This window comes from Hemicordylus capensis, chromosome 2 (assembly GCF_027244095.1).
Source record: "Hemicordylus capensis ecotype Gifberg chromosome 2, rHemCap1.1.pri, whole genome shotgun sequence".
NCBI classification, from domain to species: Eukaryota; Metazoa; Chordata; class Lepidosauria; order Squamata; family Cordylidae; genus Hemicordylus; species Hemicordylus capensis.
The window spans coordinates 42,492,120-42,507,758 of NC_069658.1; the positions used below are offsets into that span (position 1 = coordinate 42,492,120).

General features: G+C 46.9%; 1 protein-coding gene across 7 annotated transcripts in view; it reads right to left on the reverse strand.

Moving 5' to 3' along the window:
• ADAMTS6 (ADAM metallopeptidase with thrombospondin type 1 motif 6) overlaps positions 1-15,639 on the reverse strand; it is a 307,359-nt gene that overhangs the window by 132,152 nt on the left and 159,568 nt on the right. The window lies entirely within an intron of this gene.

Consider the following 15,639-nt stretch of genomic DNA (forward strand, 5'->3'; position numbering starts at 1 on the left):
ACCTAAAACAGGAAAAATAAAGGAAGCAAGCCAAAATAGTCACCTAAAAGTCTATAACATTTTAATAATTTATAATCATGTCCAAGAATGATAACTGAATCAAAATTGAAAACATACATTTTAACGGAGATATAATTTGGAATTGAAATTTAACTAAACAAAAGTTTCCTTCGATTTTTGATTTTAGAGTCTTCTGGTCAGTATTATTATAACCTATTTAATACATCATCAGAGATAGAAAATATTTTGATGAAACTCACATTACTACCATTTTTGCTACTAGGCTTCTCTCTAGTACAGTCTGAAAGCTTTAAAAAGAGATAAACTTATTGTACAATTTAGTTCCATATATGGAACATACCAGAATTTTGACTCCAAAGACACTTCTGGCTCGAAAGATTTCCTTAAAATGGCATGAGATTAAAACTACTTCCAATGTCAGTTGCAACCCGAATTCAATCATTCATGTAGTTTAAATGCTGGATTCAGTACAGATTTCAGCAGTTAACTTTTACCTATTAATTCCATTTAATGGGCTTCAATCATCATTTTTAGCTTCTAATACAATTCTACTTTCTTGAGCTTTCATGTGTACATTGTTCCTACATTGTACATCGTTGCTATTTCAATACCAGAACAAATATTCATCTATGAGCCACAGAGGCAACAGTAGTAAAACAACATATTTTACCAATTATTTTCATTTAGGAAGCTGATTTATGATAACTGTCTGGATGAATCTGTCAGACATCAAGTAACTGCAGTAAACAATTAAATACACAAGGCTGGAGTCCACTGGCTGCAATCCTAAATATACTTTGCTGGCAAAACTCTACTGAAGTCAGGAGGGCCCCACTGTTGCAAACCTGGTTAGAATTTCAGCTAACAGAAGTTACTTTGGGGGAGAATTTACTTGAGAGTGGAGTCTCAGAAAAGAGATCCTTTTTATATATAAAATTATTAGGAACTGTTATAAGAGAATGCAAGAGAATACAAGAAACTGGCTTCTACTGAGTCAGAACATTAATCCAGCCTGGCATTTCTATTCTGACCAGCAGTAGACAGCACCAGGCCTTAGGCAGCAGTCTTGCAAATGAGATCCTTTTAACTGGAGATTTTGTGGATTTAATCAAGGACGCTCCATACACAAATCTTACACTATATGCTCCAACACTGAGCGATATTCCTTCTCAAAATCCAATATGGCTTGATCCAAAGATCCTTGTGCAACACTGCTGGTTGCAATGCATACATGCTGTTGCAGGCAAGAATCTGCACATATTTGCCTCCTTTAGATAGATATTGCTGTTCACCTATTGGCCTGAATTCAGAGTTTACAGCCATCCATTTCATATAGAAACTACTGAGGTGATGCAATACTGCATATAGAGCATTTTCCTGATGGCAAAATCTAAAACCATATTGATTACAGTTACAATTTATTGACTGATTTACTGACAATTTATCCTGACTAAGGAAGCACCAATGCAATGAGATGATAACAACAGCAAGAACAACAGTATTTATATCACCACCCCATTAAAGACAGGTTGCTCACCTGTAACTTATGATCTGGAGGTGATCCATTGTATTCATAATGAATGGGTTCTGCACCTGTGCAGGGACCTCATGGATAGATTGACTAGCTCCTTGTTATGCCTCCAACTGCCCTGCATGTGCTCCGTGCTTCTGTTGTTTTCGGCAGTTGGAGAGTGTTCTTGCTCAGTTTCTTGCAGACCGCCATGTAGTGATGATTCTTGTGTGTTTCTGTTCCTTCTTTCTTTCTGGGTTTGTTTGTTTTTTTAAGTGTTGCAGGGAGGTTCGGGTGGGTTTTATGAATACAACAGATCACCTTCAGATCATAAGTTACAAGTGAGCAACCTGTTTATCTGGAATGTGATCCATTGCATTCATAATAGATGGATGATTAGCCAGCTTAGCAAATGGTGGGTGAGCACACTAGGGCCTGTAGCTATGGAAGTACCCACTTCAGATCACTCCTTCCAAAGCATGCCTCTTTTGTCAAGCACAAATCAATGGCATAATGCCTATAAATGGTTGGTGCGAAGACCATGTTGCTGCCTTGCAGATTTCTGCCACTGAAATTCCTGCCAGATTGGCTGCAGAAGATGCATAAGCCGTCATGGAGTATGCTCGAAAGGCCTTTGGAGGTTCCTTTCTCTGATATTTATATGCTAGCCTTATCAGCTGGACTAACCACTGGGCCATCCCTTGTCTTGACACTGGTTGCCCCTTGGATTTCCCCTTATAAACCTCAAATAACTTGTCTGTTTTTCTTATGTCTTTTATTGTGTCCAGATAATACAGCAACGAGCGGCGCACATTCAAGGAATGCATGGCTGTTTCCAGTGCTGTCTCAGGGTTTTATTAAAAACTATATCCTCATTTAAGTGGAATTCTGTTAATATCATTGGCCTGAATGGTAGATAAATTCACATTAGCACCTTATGTGGATAAAACTGAGTGTAAGGACGGTCTGCTCTAGCGCCACCAATTAACTCACCCGTCATGCCGTAGTAATTGCAATTAAAAATACTGTTTTTGAAGTTTTAATTCACAGTGTTGCCTCCCCTAATGGTTCAATGTTTCGGTTAGAACAGATAGCACTAGAGACAAACTCCATTGCTCCATAGGCCTTTATCAGATGAGTACAAGTTGTTCAAACCCTTTAGGAATTTCTTGCATTCTAGGTAGGAAAACACCATTGTACCATCCCATCTCTTGTCTTCAGATAATATTGCCACCAATTCGACCCCGAGGGACATGTTTGCTAATCCTTTCATCTTCAGAGTTGTCATGTAGAGCAGGACTTGCCTCACTGCTGCCTTCCTTGGGAAAAAACACTGCTTTTTTGCATGCAGCTTGAATCTTTTCCATTTGCTATAATAGTATATGTTAGAGTATGTTAAATAAATAAATAAATAAATATAAATAAATAGTTGCGTCTCATTCAGTGCCTTCTATTGTTCAGAAAAACTTTCTCCAGTAGCCGATTCTCCACACTGTCAACCTTCCTTGCAGATGCTGCACTGCCCCTCTGTCCTGGCTCAACAGATCTGGATGGTGTGGGAATTTGTGGTATACCCTGTGTGAGTGCCTTAGCAACGAAGCGAACCACAGCTGTCTGGGCCACCATGGGATCACTAGTATCCCCCTGGTGCTGTCTCTCAACATTTGCGATAGAACTCGAGTTATTAGTAGCTGCAGTGGGAATAGGTAGAATTAGGCCCCTGGTCCACACATACTGGAAAGCATCACCCAACAATCTCCTGCCATGTCCTGCACGAGAGCAATATCTCTGACATTTTTTGTTGGCAGCAGTCGCAAACAAGTCTATTGTTGGCCAACCCCATTGGTTGAAGAACATTTTCAAATATGCACTGTTCAGTTCCCACTCGTGGTGTTGGATTTTTAGACACATGCAACTGAGCTCGTCTGCCTGCACATTGTCCTCTCCCCTTATGTGCATCACCGACAGGTGTATGTTCTGATTCACATACCAATCCCACAACTTTTGGCTCAGCAGACAGAGGGGGTAAGACATCGTGCCTCCCTGCTTGTTCAAATATGCAATTGTTGTTGTATTGTCTAGGTGGACCTGTACTACTCTCCCTTGTAGGAGTGGTCTGAATGCCTTCAATGCCATAAACACTGCTAATAGTTCAAGGTAATTTATATGCATTTGTTTCTGGTGTTTCGTCCACTGACACTGCACTTGATGGCTTCCACAGTGCGCACCCCATCCCCACAGAGAGGCATCTGTTGTCACCCATCATGTGGGGATCTTGGGTTCGAACGGCATTCCAGACTGTAGATGTGAATGCACAGTCCACCAACCCAGCGCATCAATCACTCTTTGTGGCAGAATATGTAGCTTTTGTTGGCTGTCCTGGTTGGGATGGACATTTCTTAGATACCACATTTCACAGCCCACATTCGCAGCCTTGTGTTGCACACAGTTGCACACCATTAACCCCATCAGCCTCTGAATCACCTCTGCTGATTGCTGAGGCAATAAGGTGATCTGGTGTATTAGATCCTTGATTTGCTGATATCTGTCCAATGGCCAAAAAAAAGCCCTCTTTGACTGCATATCCAACTCTGCACCTTTGTAACTTATCCACCTCTGCAGTGCTAAGTGTGACTTCTTCCAGTTGACCCTGATGCCTAGGTCCTCCAATAGATGTAGTACAAACTGGATTTGTGAAAGTAACCTTTCTTTGTCATTGCTGACCATAAGCCAGTCATCTAAATATAGGAAGATCACAACTCCCTCCATTCTTAGGTATGCCACCACGACTGCCATTACCTTTGTGAACACTCATCATGCTGTTGACAAGCCAAATGGCAGAACCGTATACTGGTACGCTGTATCGCCTACTGTAAATCTTAGATACTTGCGATGAGCCTCCCGTATTCCCACATGAAAATATGCATCCTTCAAGTCTAGTGTAGCTGTCCATTCCTCTTTCGCTAGAAGATGCAGAATTCCCTGCAACATCATCATCCTGAATGTGTGTGTCTGAATATACATATTGAACTCTCTTAAATCAAGAACCCACTGGTCTGACTTTATGTGGTGCCATGCTTGTGCATGACTCGCCAGCTTGATGAATTTGCTGACAACCACAATGCTGATGTTGTGTGCCTTGGGTGATGTTACTTGTGTTACCGGTTGTGCTTACGGAGGATGGATCAATCCATCAAAGAGTCTGCTTGTTCTGATCTCTCTTTGGCTTATTTTCTGGCTCTTTTGCTGTTGCCCAGAGGTCATATTTCTTTGACAGGGCCAGTATTGTCTTCTGAAATATCTTCTGCCTGTTGTTTGTACATGGCTTGATGCTATTGCCTGCCAAACGGTCGATTACGGGTTGATGCTGCATTCGTGTTTGTTGATGCCATAAATGTCTTTGCCGTATATTTAGATTTTTCCCATGTTTCCATTGTTGTGTCAGTCGTTTCCGCAAAGAGTCCTTTTCCATCATATGGCAAATGTTTCACCCTGTCCAGCATTTCTTGTTGTAAGTTAGTGGAACGTAAGCAAGCATGGTGATGCAGAGTTACTGCAGTTGTCATAGCTCTTGATTCAGTCTCTGCTAAATGTTTAAAAGTGCTGAGTAGTAGTCTAGTCACAGCTGTTGTCTTTTCATATGTCTGTGCAAACTTGTCTTGGAATTCTTCCGGTGTCATTGTGGTTGAATCCTGGAAAAGTACATCCCATAAATGATGTCCATATCTGGCAAGGCATGCCGCATAATTTGCTATTTTTATAGACAAGCTGGAAGTGGCATATATTTTCCTTCCTAATACATCTATTTTTCTTTCTTCCTTTTCCACAGGAGTAGTATGCCACTGTCCCCCTTTTGAAGAGGCTGCACACTCCACAATCAAAGAGTTTGGCACAGGATAGCACATTAGGTAAGTATTGTCCTCTTCCTGTATTCTGTACGATCCTTCTAATTTTCTCGATGTTGGCATTGATGTTTGCAGCACCTCCCACGCTGACTGAGCTGCCTTCGTAATATCAGGCACCATGGGAAGTGCCACTGGGTGTGATACTCTTGCCTTAGCCATCATATTATAAACTGGATACTTTAGATCTACTTCAGGTTGCTTCATCTCTAACCCCAGAACTTCAGCCATTTCCCTTATTTGAGCATGATAGGCCTTTAGCTCCTCTGAGGCCGACAAGGAAGTTTTAGGAGGCATTTCTGCTGGAGGATCAGGATCATCACCCCCTCCATAATCCGTTTCAGATGAATCCGTGGTGTATCTTCTCCCTCATCATCATCCTCTGGGGATAATACAGGGAGTGATTTCTTCTTTGCTGTCTTTTTAGGTTGCACTGGTATCTGCGGTTGTGCTGGGGGAGTTGAGGTTTGACAAGCAGTAGATGTTACTGTGGGCACTGTCTCTGGCTCTCTATTAGGTGCTGGAGGTGCATGTAATGCCGCGTGTCGCACACTGCATGAAGCTTCTTGTTTAACTTTCCAAATTCTGCGTAATCAGCAGGGTAGACCACTATAGGGGTGTGCCTAAATCCACAACTATGTGTGATTTGGCCACACTGCACACCTCCTGATATACTGGAGGATGTTAAGCCCTGTGTGGCTGCGTATTGTGCCGGTAATTCCCACGTGGCGTAACCTGCACCTGGTCGTGCAAAAAGAGAAATGGGCTTTGACACACCTGCTTGATCACCCGCATGTCTCAATGGTGACATTAGCTGTATTGGGTTTGTAGTCATAGACGTTAGACATATAGGGTTCACTGTTGAAGGCTGTGCTCTTATTAGTGACATTGATGGAATTTTCAGTACTGAGAGTGTTCCCTCATTGGTGTCACACTTGATATCGAGTCCTCTGCTCATGAAGCCCTGGAAAGTCAAGCTAGATGGTATACTATTTGAGGATTCCAAGATAGCAACCAGTGATGCCGTCGTCTTGGGGTCCTCCTCTCTTTCCGCTTCTTCTCTGAGGCCTTCATAATCCACTGCTTGGTAGTCCTGCTGCAGAGTTACTGCCATTGTATTGGTGTTCAAGCCGGAAACAGCTCTGATGGCTTTCGTCATTCCAATACTGTGGTCTTGGGAGGCAATTGTTCTTTTGGTACCGAAGACAGCACTGCCTTCGATGCCGTGGTTATTGCTTTCGAGGCTGTTGATGTTGTAGCCGCTCCACTTGACACCGTTGTCGATGTCGAGGCGCCTTGATCCTCATCTGCAATTCATGCAGTTTGCACCACTGTCGGCGAGGGTGTACTCCTCCTGAAGTCTGTCTTCTTGGTCAATGGAGGAGGGAATTTTAGGAGGGTAGTCCTCTTCCTCCTCTTCCGTGGAAGAATGCCTGTGCTTTCTGTGCTGGTGGTGTTTCCTCTCCGCTGTCTCTGGTCGCTTGAACTCCTGCTCCTTAGTGGCTTTAGACTGCGTTGTTACAGGTTCCACCAAAGGAGATTCAGCCGTGCATGGTCCTGTGCTCGACATTGACCTCAATGTTGAAGGGTACGCCGGTCTCAGCGTCAGTGGCCAAAGCGCCTCATCATATAAGGCTGCTCGGGGACAAAGTGCTCGGTTCTTCAGAGTTCATTTTGGAAATGAGCAACATATCTTGCACGTCGCCAGGTTGTGCTGCTCCCCTAAGCAAAGCAAGCATGTGTCATGGCTATCCGTTATCAGTGGCTTCATCCGACATTCTGTGCAGCATTTAAAAGTTGTTTTAACTGCTGCCTTTGACACCATTGTGGAGTTGAATTTTTATTCTTTCTGTCCTTTCCGTTGGGCTATCGATTTGTCATTAAGCAGTCCTTTGGTCGTTTGTCATGACCAAATATGCTCCCATGTCAGGGCAGTTGGAGGCGTATCGAGGAGCTAGTTAATTTATCCATGAGGTCCCTATGCAGGTGCAGAACCCATTCATTATTAATGCAACGGATCACGATCCAGATCAAATTGTTCTCTGGGAAGCGCACAAAACAATAAATCAGTAAAATAAAGTATTAATTAAAAACACATTTAAAAAAAACAAATACCAGAAATTACAATTAAAAACATTTTTAAAACATTTTAAAGGCCTGGTGAACAAAAAGGACGTTTAGTTCTCCTGGGCCTCTCAGCAGCTTTTGATGCCATCAGCCATGGTAACCTTCAGGGTCATCTTGGAACTTAGGGACACAGTGGCTCCCACCAGGAGGGTCGTATTCAGAAGGTGGTCCTGGGAGACATCTGCTCCACCCCTTGACCTTTGGCCTATGGGGTGCCGTAGGGATCCATGTCCCCTATGCCAGTGGTTCCTAACCTGGGGGCCTCCAGATGGCTGGGGATGATGAGAGTTGTAGTTCAGTAACATCTGGAGGCCTCCAGGTTGGGAACCACTGCCCTTTGCTGTTTAACATCTACATGAAACCGCTGCGAGGTTATGGCTGCATTTCATGGGGTATAGGCTGCAGTGTTATCAATATGCAAATGACATCCAGCTCTACCTATCATTTAAGTCAGCAGGCACCAGGGTGGCAGTGGATGTTCTGAACCAGGGTTCGGAGGCTGTTCTGAGCTGGATGGGGACAAACAAACTGAAACTGAATCCAGATAAGACAGAAGTGCTCTGGGTTGGTAAAACTGATCATCTGTGTAATGAGGTCAGTCTGGTCTTCGACGGGGTCACACTAGCCTTGAAAGACAAAATCCGCAGCTTGGGTGCTTCTGGATCTGACACTGTCTTTGGAGGTGGCGGCAGTGTGTGGAGGTAGGTACTTTTTATCAGCTGCAGCTAGTATGCCAGCTGTGAGCATACTTGGAGAAGTCAGACCTGACCTGAGTCACTCATGCAGTAGTAGTCCAGTACTCAGTAGTCCAGATTGGACTACTGCAACTTGTTCTATGTGGAGCTACCCTGCTGCTGCTGCTGCAGCAAGGATGCTCATGGGCGCAAATCACTTCATGGGTGTTACAAACACCCTGCAGCAGCTTCACTGGTTACAAGTCCGCTTTCAGGCCAGATTCAAGGTGCTGGTCTTGACCTTTAAAGCTCTAAATTGCCTTTTTGGTTGTGGCCCCTCAACTTTGGAATGCCTTCCTGGAGCTTCACCATGCTCCCTCCTTCAGTGTTTAAAAAAAACAGTTAAAGAAACATCTCTTTAGAGAGGCTTTTTAATGTTTTATCTGCTGTTTATATCTGGTAGGGTTTTTAGTTCTTAATACTTAGCTTTTTATTTATAACTTCTAAATTTGAAACTTTTAAAATGTGTATCTTTTAAATGTGATTTACTGAGAGTTACTAACATTAGCTTGGTCATTTGACCTGTTTAATTTTATTAAATTATATTGTTTTATTTTGTATCTATTTTATTATTGTTGTGAGGTACCCTGAGCAATAGTGTACTGGAGGGGCAGGGTATACATATTTTAAATATAAGTAAGTAAGTAAATGAACATAATAATGGTACCAGGTGAGTCTCCCTGGGAAGACTATTCCATAAATGGACTACCACCACAAAAAAGGTCCTCTCCATAGTCCTCAACTCATTCCGTGGGTGCACTCAGAGCAGGGCCTCTGTAGAGGACCTTAAGGTCCAGGTAGGGACATATAGAGTAAGGCACTCTTTCTGGTATGAAGCCATCTCGTGCTTTAAAGATTAGAACCAGAACTGGGTTGGAAATGGACTGGGAGCAGATGTGGGCTGTGAACACGCCTCTGGGGGGGGGTGCGGCGGGCGGCTTCTTTAAGTGTAAACGGAGCCGGTGCTCCATGCCGCCCAGCAGCCCATGCGGTGGGGCATTGCCTCCGCCACTTACCTGGCTCCCACGGAGGCGAGCCCCCGCCAGCGGCCAGGTGAGCGGCGGAGGCAATTCCCCGCCACAGGGGCTACTGGGCGGCACAGAGCAGCGGCTCTGTTTATTTATTTATTATTTATTTGTTTATTTATTTAACTGGATTTATATACCGCCCTTCCAAAATGGCTCAGGGCGTTTACACTTAAAGAAGCCACCCGCCACCCCCCGGAGGCGCGTTCACGGCCCGCGCCTAACTGGGAGCCCTGGCATGATATGATAAGAATGCCCAGTCTCAGTTCATAATCTTGTGGCCTGATTTCGTGCCAACTGCAGTTTTCAAACCCTTTTTAAAGGCAGATCCACATACAACATATAGCAGTAATCTACATGGGAGGTTACCAGAGCATGAGTAACTGTGGCCAAGCTATCTCCATCCACGTAAGGTTGCAGCTGACCGATGTATCAGCCAAAACTGATAGAAGGTGCTATAAGGCATTTGAGCCCCCAATAACAGCACTGGTTCAGTGAGCAGCCTCAGATTGAGCAACTGATCTTTCAGGGGGAGTGCAACTCCATCAGGAACAGGCTGGACATCACTCACCCACATGACAAACCACCGAGAAGCAGTACTTTCATCTTGTTTGGATGGAGTCTCCGTTTGTTCACCCTCATGTGGACCATTACCACAGCCAAGGACTAATTCAAGACAGTCACTGCCTTGCCTGCATCCAATGAAAAAGAGAGGTACAGCTGGGTATCATCTGCATGCTGATGCCACTTGAAGCCATATCTCCAGATGACCTTTCTGAGTGGTTCCATGGAGATGTTAAATAGGATGGAGGAAAGAATGGAACACTGTAGAACCCCAAAACATAACTGCCAAGAGGTTGAGCAGCAGTCCCTCAGCACCACCTTTTGGAAATGGTGTTCCAGGCAGAAGTGGAACCACTTTCAAGTGGTGCCTCCCTCATGCAACCTGACCAATCTTTCTAGAAAGATACCATGGTCGATGATATCTAAAGCTGCTGAGAGTTAAAACAAACAAAAACAAAACAGGGCCTCACCCCGCCACTCAACAAAGATCATTATTACACAGAGCAACTAAAGCAATATTCATTTCAAAACCAGGCCTAAAGCCTGATTGAAGTGAATCTAGATAATCAATTTTCTCCAAGAGAGTCTTGTTCAGTCACTACTCACTTGAGCACCTTGCCCAGGAAGAAAATATTGGCCACAGGCCCATCATTGTTAATATTTTCTGGGTACAGACTAGGTTTCTTCAGGAACAGTCAGATAACAGCTTCTTTCAATTAAGTTGGAACCACTCCCTGTCTCAGTGAGGTATTTACAACCCATTGGACCCAACTGGGGATCCCCTCCCTGCTAGATTTATTAAGTCATGAAGGGTAAGGGTAGAGCAAAGTGGGTGGCCAAACTTGGCCAAACGTCTTATGCACATGCTCAGGTTCCAATAACTGAAATTCATCTAACAAAACCAGACCAGATGGTATTCCGGACACCTCCACCAATCATACTGCATTAATTGCAGAGTCCAAGTCATGACAAATATGAGTGACTTGACTCTAAAAGTGTTGTGCAACTCATCATGGAATGCTACCAGGAATCCAGCCACATCTTCCCTTCAGCCAAATTTCAAAAGAACAACCCTGCTGGAACAGGCCCAAGGCCTATCTAGTCCAGCATCCTGTTTCACATTAGTGGCCCACCAGATGCCTCTGGGGAGCCCACAGGCAGGAGATGAGGGCATGCCCTCTCTCCTGATGTTGCTCCCCTGCAACTCCCTGCACGACCAGGAAGCTCAGTGGACGACACTGAGAGGATGCAATGGTTGAAGAAAATAAATGTTTCTTCTCCTTCACCACTGCCACAAAGCAGGCTCGATAATGACCCAAATTTGATCAGACTTGACCTCCATTCCAGCCATCACCCCACTTGCTTCATCACCTTCAGTTCAGATGTATACCAAGGGATTGAATGGGCTTTACTCCATGAAAAAGAGTGCTCAGGAGCAATCATGTCAACTGCCCAAATTATTTATGTTTCAGAGAGTAACTATAGCTTCGACAAGGAGCACCAGCCATACCGGCTGGAATACATTAGCATACAGAATCAGGCCATTTTAATAGGTCCCCCACTCTTGTAGAAGAGAATAACAACTAAAAATCTAAACCTCATGAGGAAGTGACCATGACAAGGGCATAGATTATTCACTCCCCAACATACCTCCAACTTTCAGATCATCATCCTATTGCCCAGCTGAGAAAATCAAACTAAATCCAGAGTGCGTCCTGTCCCTGACTGGGCTGGCAATGTGTTGGGACCAGGGTTCCCTCTAACAGGGATCCCCATATGTTGTTGACTATAACTCCCATAATCCCCAAGCAAAAGCCACTGCAGCTGGGGATTCTGGGAGTTGTAGTCAACAACATCTGGGAATCCTTCTTCAAGGGAACAGTGGTTGGAACAGCTCCAAGACAGCCTTGGCATGGAAGTTGAAATCGCTCAGAACAATCATCCTGAGATTTCTCAACAAGTCCAAGACCACCTCTGTGAGCTCAGGCAGAGAGACTGCTGAGCAGCAAGGTGGACAGTACACCCAGTGCCAGACCTAAAGGGATTTGGAACCCCCCTCCGCCCCCCCCCCAGGGCTGTCCTTAGAGAGCCTGGTGGGGTGCAGGACCCAGGGCAAATCATCCAGTGCGGGCCCCCCTTCCAGTTAATTCTAATGGGGGTTAAAAGAGTGGGCCCAGGGCGGTTGCCCTGCTTGCCATGCCACAAGGACAGCCCTGTGTGCACGCACACTCTTTAGAAACTTTCTGAAGGCAGGTACCCACTAACCTGAACTTCATGTGGAACACCCACTGCTCTCCTGTACCCAGCACCTCCAGAGGCTCAAAATATGCTGGGGGGCTCTAAATGTCCAGGGGGGCTTCCATGCAGCCCCCCACCATGCCCACCCCTTTTTGTGTGCCAATGTGCAAACAGCGCAGCCCTGGGGTGAGGGTTGTGGCTGAGAGCCTCAGCCAAGTGGGTTTCTGTGGTGGCAGCAGCTAAGCCAATTGTCACAGGCTTGCAACACTTGCGACTTGCACTGTCAAGTGCATGGAAGCGGCTTCTCTCCTCAGGCCTTCAGTGGCGACCCAGACCAGGACCACTGACTTACTGTAACCACCACAGAAACCCACTCAATAGATTCTCAGCCCCCACTCCCCAGCCACACTGTACACACGATGGCACACAAAAAAGAGAGCATCATGGTGTATCAGGAGTGGGCCTGGTGGGTGGCTGCAGGGAGACACCCCCCCCAGGACATTTGGAGCCCCTCCAGACCTGAGGACCAGACTTTATCCCAGAAGTCAGATCCAAAGAGCACCACTGGATACACCAGCAGAATCCCCACTCTGTCCCTAGTGCCAAACATCAGGTACAAACACTCTGAACTTGTGCCGCCTCAGGCAAGACACCTAGAGAGGGAGATGGAATTCTTATAGATTACAGCAAACCCCCCTCTCTGACCCTCCAGTCTATGCTGATGCACTAAATACCCAAGTAGGAATAGCTGGGAGAGCCTAATTCCTCTTAGCTTCCCCACCAAGGTCTCAAAAGTAAAACCAGGTCAGCCGTTTCATCCACAATTAGATTAGTAGATCCTCAGGTGTGTGTAACATCTCCTTGGGCTGCTGCTGGGGCTTTGGCTGCTGCTGCTGCTGCTATATAGGGCAGGCTAGCCCAAGGGCTCTCGTCTTTGTGGCTCTCTGCCGTGGGGCGAGCTGCCTGAGGCCCAGAAGATCTCTCTCCTTCTGCCCTGAAGATCCATCTTCCCACAATTAAGAAGTCAGCAGGAGACTACGCAAGCCTGGTTTTGTTTTGTTTTTTAATTAAGCCAAGAAGCCGTGGTGGGTTAGTCTAGGGAGATGTGTCTGGGAGAGCAAAAAAGTGGGTCTGGAGTGGGGGCTGCAATATCACAGGTAGCGGGCAGAGGGAGGTATGGCGGTGGGAGTTGGGCAGGCCGTTACAGGGGAAAACGGTCCAGGCAATTGAGGCCTGTTCCTTTTTCCGGCCCTTCTCCCAATCCTCTGACCCTAGGGAGCTCTGAGAACACTCCTTTGAGGATTAGGGTGCTGCTGCCGAATGCCAGGTCAGTTAACGCAAAAACATCTCTCATCCACGATCTGATTATGGATGAGCGTGCTGACCTGGTATGTGTGATGGAGACCTGGTTGGATGCGCTGGGCGGGGTTGGTCTCTCTCAGCTTTGTCCTCCAGGTTTCTAGATCATGCAGCAGCCCCGCCTCGAGGGTCGGGGAGGAGGCGTTGCAGTCATCTTTCGAGAGACCCTCCACGTTTCCAGGTGCCCGGTCAGGCAATCTCAGAATTTCGAGTGTTTGTCCTTGAGGGTGGGCCTCTGAGATAGGCTGGGGATTCTGTTGGTGTACCGACCACCCCGCTGCACTTCAGTCTCCCTACCTGAGCTGGCGGGGGTGGTCTCGGAGGTGGCCTTGGGTTCCCCCAGGCATATTGTTTTGGGGGATTTCAATGTTCACGCTGAGGCCCCCCTAGTGGGTGCAGCTCAGGATTTCATGGCCTCCATGGCAACCATGGGCCTGTCTCAATTGGTATCGGGCCCTACCCACGTGGCGGGACACACTCTGGATCTGGTTTTTGCCGACCGGGAAATAAATGATCTGGAGGTGGGGGGATTTGAGATCACTCCCTTGTCATGGACAGATCATCACCTGGTGGGGTTTAGTTTGACTGCTCCGTCTGCGCTCTGCAGGGGTGGTGGGCCGATTAAGATGGTCCGCCCCCGGAGGCTTATGGATCCGCTTGGATTTCAGATGGCCCTCGGGAAGTTTCCAGTGTCCAGAGCTGGTGACCTTGTTGAGGCCTTGGTGGATCTCTGGAATGGAGAGATGGCCTGGGCTGTTGACACGGTTGCCCCCAAACGCCCTCTCCGGCTTGGTGGAGCCCGTTCTGCTCCTTGGTTTTCCTCGGAGCTTAGGGCGATGAAGCAACTCGGCTGGAACGACGGCTGGAACGACGCTGGAGGAAGAGTCGTCACGAATCCGACCGAACACGGGCTAGAGCCCATTTTAGGGGCTATGCCGTGGTGGTGGGGGCAGCGAAGAAATGCTTTTTCTCCGCCTCCATTGCGTCTGCTCAGTGCAGACAAACAGAGCTGTTTCGTGTGGTGAAAACCTTGCTCCACACATCCCCCCGGACAATGGGGGAGGAGTCATCTACAGCTCTTTGTGATCGGTTTGCCTGTCGCCTTGCAGATAAAGTCGCTTGCATCCGTGCTGACCTGGACTCCAGAGTTTTGGCAGTTCCCGCAGATGTGCCTTTGGTACCATCTGGTCCCGTTGTGTTGGATTCTTTTCGGTTGATGCGGCCTGAGGATGTGGACAAGATCCTGGGCAGTGTGCGGGTGACTTCGTGCGCTCTTGACCCTTGCCCTTCATGGCTAATAAAAGCTGCCAGGGAGGGGACAGGCAGATGGCTGGAGGTGATCGTTAATGCTTCGTTAAGGGAGGGCAGGATGCCATCATGCCTTAAGGAGGCAGTGGTAAGACCTCTATTAAAAAGCCCTCCCTTGATCCCTCCAACCTGGACAACTATAGACCTGTGTCTAACCTTCCCTTTTTGGGCAAGGTGATAGAGCGTGTGGTGGCGTCCCAGTTGCAGAGGGTCTTGGATGATACGGATTATCTGGACCCTTTTCAATCTGGCTTCCGCCCCGGGTATGGGACTGAGACTGCCTTGGTCGCTCTAGTGGATGACCTACGCCGGGAACTAGACAGGGGGAGTGCGTCCCTGTTGGTTCTGCTGGACCTCTCGGCAGCGTTCGATACCATCGACCATGGTATCCTTCTGGGCCGCCTCTCGAGTATGGGGATCGGAGGCACTGCGTTGCAGTGGTTCTGGTCCTTTCTTGAGGGGAGGGTCCAGAAGGTGGTGCTGGGGGACTACTGCTCGGCCCCGTGGCCATTGGCCTGTGGGGTCCCGCAGGGTTTGGTCTTGTCCCCCATGCTGTTTAACATCTACATGAAGCCGCTGGGAGAGGTCATCCGGGGATTTGGATTGAGTTGTCAGCAATATGCGGATGACACTCAGCTCTATCTCTCCTTGTCATCTGATCCTAGGGAGGCAGTGGATGTCCTAAATCGGGGGCTGGAGGCCGTGATGGGTTGGATGTGAGCTAACAAACTGAAATTGAATCCGGATAAGACGGAGGTACAGTTGGTCAGTAGGAGAGCCAATCGGGATGAGGAGATTTTACCGGTTCTGGATGGGGTTGCACTCCCCTTGAAGGAGCAAGTACGCAGCTT